We start from the raw sequence: 6,000 nt of genomic DNA, 5'->3' as shown, positions 1-6,000 counted from the left end.
CCAATCCTGTCAGCCTCGAGGGACCCCAAGTCCGCTAACCAGGAGGATCTCAAGTGTCCTCGCCCAGATAAACACTAAATCCCCCAATGCTTAGGCCCCAACACACCCCTAAAGCCGCCATTCCCTTCAGCTGAGGGCATGCCCAGAAATACCAAATTTTCCCCAACTCTGAGACCCTAAATGTCCCAGTCCTGGAAACTCAATGTCCAGAGACCTGAAGCCCCTTAAGGAGAGACCTCCAGTCTCTCATCTGGGCACCCGAAATTTCCTCAGCAAGAAAGTCCCCAGATCCTGTACAGAGAGCCCCAGCCTGCGAGATCTCTGCCCCTGGGAGACTGTGCCTCTCCCGCCTATATTGTTCCAGAATCGCGGGTGGAATTCCCGAAACCCGGATCTGTCACCAGCAGTCCCCACCCCCACCCCCAACTGTCAGGGCGCCTCTGACCTCACTCAAGGACCACCAGGCCTCACCCCTTCAAGGCCCCTCAGTGCCCCTGCGGCATCGTCCTTCAGGGCTCCTCAGACCTTCCCCATTTCATTGGCCCTCAGGGCCCCTCAGAACGCAGCCTTGCCCCTCAGTGCTTCAAAGACCTGCACCCTCCTCCATCACCTCAGTGCCCCTCAACCCAGTGGCCCCGCCCCTCAGGGCCCCTGAGAAACCCAGCCTCCTCCTTCAGGCACCTCAGGCAAACAGACCCTAGGCCTTGCCTCTCAGAGTACCAATTCAGGGTAATTTTGCTCCCTTGTGTTAGTGCAGGGCTGGTGCTACCCATGGAGATCTCCCAGAGCCTTGTTCTAGAGTCTTCCAGCCCATCCCATCCAGTCACACTAGCTCTGTGGTGTTTGTTCCTCCTTCAAGCTCTTCACTTTCAGGACAAAGATTTTCTTTCTCTTCAGGTCTCAGAGCCCCTTGACCAGTTTTCATGAGCCACCGCAGGAGGACCACCAAAGCCCAGGTGGAGGACACTGAGGACTCTGATGAAGAGTGGACACCGAGACAGCAAGGTGAGGGGGTGAAGGATGCAGAGGTCCCCTGAAATGGACCTGGATTTAGGTGGGAATGCATCTCAGAAGTTACCAAGGGAACAGTGTTTTCTTGGTCAGCAAACAAGCAAGGGCAAAACAGTGTGTTATATAGTCAGGGTCTATTCATATAAAGTAATTTTTATTAAAATTTTTTAGAGAGGGAGAGGGAGAGAGAAACATTGATGAGTGAGAAACCTCAATCTGATGCCTTTTTCTGGTCCTGCACTGAGATCATGCCAGACACCTGGACTTGGGCCCTGACTAGGAATCTAACATTGACCTCCAGCAGGCCTATTTTTTTAAAGAAATTTAAAGTGTTCTCCCTTTGGGAACATGCCCAGGCCTTTTCCTTCTCATTCTTCTTCCCCCACAGGTGTGCATCTGCTAAATTCTAAGGGACCCCAGGAGACTTGCACCTTGGAGTAATGGGCAGTGGCAGCTCATTTGGGCTAAAACCCAGAACCCGTCTCCAAGGCCCCATTTCTCTGACTTTCCAATGAGCCAGAGCAGCCTAACCTAGGCTGATTTATATCCTATAATATTTTTAGAGAGCCAAAGCACCCAGCCTAGGATGTCTCCTATTGCTTAGTCTATCCTAAACCCTTTCTTCTTCCACTGTCCCCAGCTTTAATAAACTTACTATAAAAATTAAATAAATAGCCCTGCCACGGTGGGTCCATTGTTTGGAGCATCTTTTGATACAGCAAAAAAGGTTTAGGTTCCATCCCTAGTCAGGGAGTGTACAGAATGCAACTGATCCAAGTTTCTGTCTCACATCCATTTTTCCCCCTCTTTCTGTCTCTCTTCCTTCCTCTCTCACTAAAATCAATAGGTGACCATGCATCTATGAACCAGAAGGTCACAGTTCAGTTCCCAGTCAGGGCACATGTCTGGGTTGCAGGCTCAATTGCCCAAGATTGGCAAGCAGGAGGCAGCCGATCAATGATTCCCTTTAATCATTGATGTTTCTATCAATCTCTTGACTTACCTTCCTCCCTCTGAAATCAGTAAAAACATACTTTTCAAAAATAAAGAACATAAAAATGTATTACCGGTTGAGGATTTAAAAAATGATAATAGGGGGGTGTGAAGGTGAAAGAGGGTATTGAGGGGATAAATGGTTATGGGAATAAAGTAATAACATAATCATATATATTTATAGATACATTAATATAGTAAGTTTATAAAAATACAAAATTGTAATAACTAATTCAGAATATATGTCATCACAAGAGAAGGAGGGAGGTATGGCAGGTGAGCAGTGATTAAAGACCTGGCTGCCCCATGGTCTGCATAGGTACATATTGGAAAAATTATAATCACGGTGATTAGGGGGTTGGATGGTGGACCATGGTAGAAAGTAGCTCATCACTGTATTAAGTTCTGATGTCAGCTATGGCATGATTCTGTCAGGTTTCATGAAAGTCTGGTTGGCAGGGTCTATGGTTTCATGGGTCTGAGGTTTAAACATAGCTGAAAATGAAATGTTACCTCTAATGTGCCCAAAACTATTTCTGTGGTCCTATACATGAATTGTTATTCCTAGGACTGTTTGATGCTGATAAAAATCTAAGCTTAAGGAAGTGTGGGTACAGTCTGTATATACCATGGTGGAAGTATAAGATGCTGATAAAAATCTAAGCTTAAGGAAGTGTGGGTACAGTCTGTATGTACCACGGTGGAAGTATAAGAAAGAAAGGAGGCAAAGTGGTTCTGGTGCTACTGAACTGGACAATGCTAGGGTGAATCAAGAAGACAGAGGAGAAAGAGCTGTGTTAAAGAAATGGAGTGTCTTTGCAGTTACATGACCTTTATTGTATTTGTGCAATGAAAAGTCAATTTTTTAATCCTCATTCAAGAATATATTCATTCATTTTAGAGAAAGAAATAGATAGGAAGGGACAGAAACATCCATGTGAGAGAGGAACATTGATAGGTTGCCTCCAGTATGCACCCTGACCAGATCGAACCTGAAAACTTTTGGGGTATAAGACAATAGATACTCCAAGCAACTGAGCTACCCAGACAAAGATAGGCCAATACACACACACACACACACACACACACACACACACACACGAGGGTGTAGTACAGATGGCTTGTTATGAATTTTCTAACATTTTAAGAAAATTAGTTGATGCTCCTTATGAACGCATAGGCCTAATGGAACCTCAGCAAACGTTTTCTGATTATCCTTGGACTGTCTTTGGATTGTAGAAACAATTACCAACCAAACTGATTTCTCATTATTTTTTAGTTAAACCTTCTTGGGTGGCCTTCAGAGTGGAACAGAGTAAACATCAGAAGGTGAGTTTTTCCCAAATCCTGTTGAAAATCTTCTTCCGAGATTCAAATGCCAGAAAGAGGAGGAAAATTCAGGGTGCATCCTAGGAACTGCTGCCTTCCCTTCTGATTTCTTTAACACAATGCCCGATATCATCTTAACAGTAGCAGCAGTAGTAGTTACCTCTTGTTTTATTTTCACAATGTTTCAGACTTTAAGAATTCTATGTAATTAAACTCACTTAAACCTTACCATACCCTACGAGGTAGGTGATTTAACTATCACCATTTCTGATGAGGAAACTGAGGTTTTATAATATAGAAATGTTTGATTATATGTCTGAGATCACAGTATTGGTGATAGTGAAGTTTAATCCATAGCTTCTTCTATAAACCACTTATAAGCTCATTAATACTTGGATAGTTTTATGAAGTTTATGCTATCTTATCCGTACAATTGTACCATTCACTGACTGATGATTCCAGATGCAGCTCTTTTCTGCTATGCTGCAGTGAGAGATGCACTAAAACCTTTTGACTCACTGATGTATAGGCAGTTTGTACAGTGCTTGGTCCCAGATGAAGAAGGATATAGGATCCCCAGCATCAGAGTCTCCCACTCATAATAAAACAAAGCATTTTTCATCCCGAGGAGCTTCAGGTTTAATGATTTGAAACAATAAATAAAAAAGTGACTTAAGGACTTTATGAGGTTACACACTATTCAATAGAAACACATCCATCTGGAATTGATTTCAAATGCCAAGTTCTGTATGATGTCTTCTTTATCTGAGATCTAATTAGGCTGTCTCATACTGTTTGGAATCATTTGTTCAGCCTGCCTATTTCTTCATTGTGAGCTCTTTGAAAGGCTGGTTCATACCTGATTTTCTCAGACTCCGGGCCCAATTCAAATCCCTGAGGGTCCTCTGAATGTTTTCTGAATGATTGGCTTCATATTTACAATTGAACTAGAAGTGAGTAAATGAAAAATGAAGATACTAGTAATTTATATGTGATTTCCAATGTGGAGATGTCTTAGGGTAACTGATAGGAGGACTGTAAACTCACATTCATACTGTATTAAATAGCTCATGAAATACTTTGGTGAACATTATATTTCAAGTTCATTATAGTATTACTAGTGGCCAAGTGCACGAAATTCATGCATGGGGGAGGTTGTGTTCCTCAGCCTGGCCTGCATCCTCTCCAATTTGGGACCCCTCGAAGGATGTTCTACTGCCAGTTTAGAGGGATCGGGCCTAAACTAGCAGTCGGACATCCTCTCACAATCCAGGACTGCTGGCTCCTAACCGCTCACCTGCCTGCCTGCCTGATTCCCTCTAACCACTCTTCCTGCCAGCCTGCTCGCCCCCAACTGCCCCCCCCTCTTCTACTGGCCTACTTATCCCCAAGTGCCCCCCCACCAGCCTGATCACCCAAAACTGCCCCCCTTGCTCGCCTGCTTGCCCCTACTTTCCCTCCCCACTGGCCTGCTCATCCCCAACTGTCCCCCTGCTGGCCTGCTCACTCCAAACTGCCCCCCCCGTCCTGATCACCTCCAACTGACCCCCCCTGATGGCCTGCTTACCCCCAATGGCCCAGCCCCCCACCAGCCTGATCACAACTGCCCTCCACTCTTGGCCTCTAACCGCCTCTACCTCGGCCCCGCCACTATGGCTTTGTCCAGAAGAACATCTGGAAGGTTTCCTGGAAGGTCTCCCAGTCTAATTAGCATATTACTCTTTTATTAGTATAGATATATTTGTAAGTATGGTTATGATTGCAGATATGAGTAGGACCACGTAAAATTTTATAGAATGGGCTTTATATTACAGATGGTTTGCCATGTATGCATTTTTTCTAAAGAAGTAAAAATTACTTTAAAAAATATTTCAGGAAGACTTTGAGAAATTTACAGTACCTGCTTTTCTTCCAAAAAAGTTGGCACTTTTATACCAGAGTGAGAATTATTTGTATGCTTTGTATGTCAGCATTGGGCCACTGTGATTGGGGGGGGCACTTAGCTTGACTTGAGAGAAATTATCTTGCTCACTGGCTGGGAGGGAGGGTATGAGGCAGAGGAGATAAATACTGGGTTCTGGATTATTCATAGATTGCTGACTTTTTGGATTGATTGTGCAAGCCCCTCCTTTTATTGATGTGCACCTTCTATTGACAGACATCTACCCTGGGAGAGAAATTAGATGAAACTCTCTTTCTTGTCATTGTAAAAAGCATTTGAATTCCTAAGGTGTGATAACGCCACCCAGCCATCCACAGTCAAGGTACACATTTTCATGGAGGATGTTCTCACTCTTGAATAAATTAAAACAATTTTTTTCTTTTAATTTAAATTTTCTTCTATAACCATTTTCTTGTTACTTAAAAGCTAGTGTTTTTGAAACTGCTTCCAAAGCTTTTTAAGCTGTATATGTCCTTGGAATGAATTTATAAATAAGAATTGAGCCCGGCCAGTGTGACTCAGTGGGTTAGCATCAACCTATGACCCAGGAAGTCACAGTTTGATTCCAGGTCAGGCCACATGCCTAGGTTTTGGCCTGATCCCCAGTACGGGGTGTGTAGGAGGCAGCCGATCAATGATTCTCTCTCATCATTGATGTTTCCATCTCTCTCTCCCTCTCCCTTCCTCTCTGAATCAGTAAGAATATATTTGAGAGAGAGAGAGAG

The 6,000-nt window shown here is 43.9% G+C and overlaps 1 pseudogene; it reads left to right on the top strand.

The window, feature by feature from the left end:
- Window positions 1–202: 202 nt before the first annotated feature.
- The window catches only part of LOC132225626 (histone-lysine N-methyltransferase PRDM7-like), a 208,242-nt pseudogene continuing 202,444 nt past the window's right edge, over window positions 203–6,000 (top strand).

The sequence above is a fragment of the Myotis daubentonii genome, chromosome Y (assembly GCF_963259705.1).
Source record: "Myotis daubentonii chromosome Y, mMyoDau2.1, whole genome shotgun sequence".
Lineage (NCBI taxonomy): Eukaryota > Metazoa > Chordata > Mammalia > Chiroptera > Vespertilionidae > Myotis > Myotis daubentonii.
Note: the sequence above shows the minus strand (reverse complement) of the source record. Positions and strands in the feature narration are given on the sequence as shown.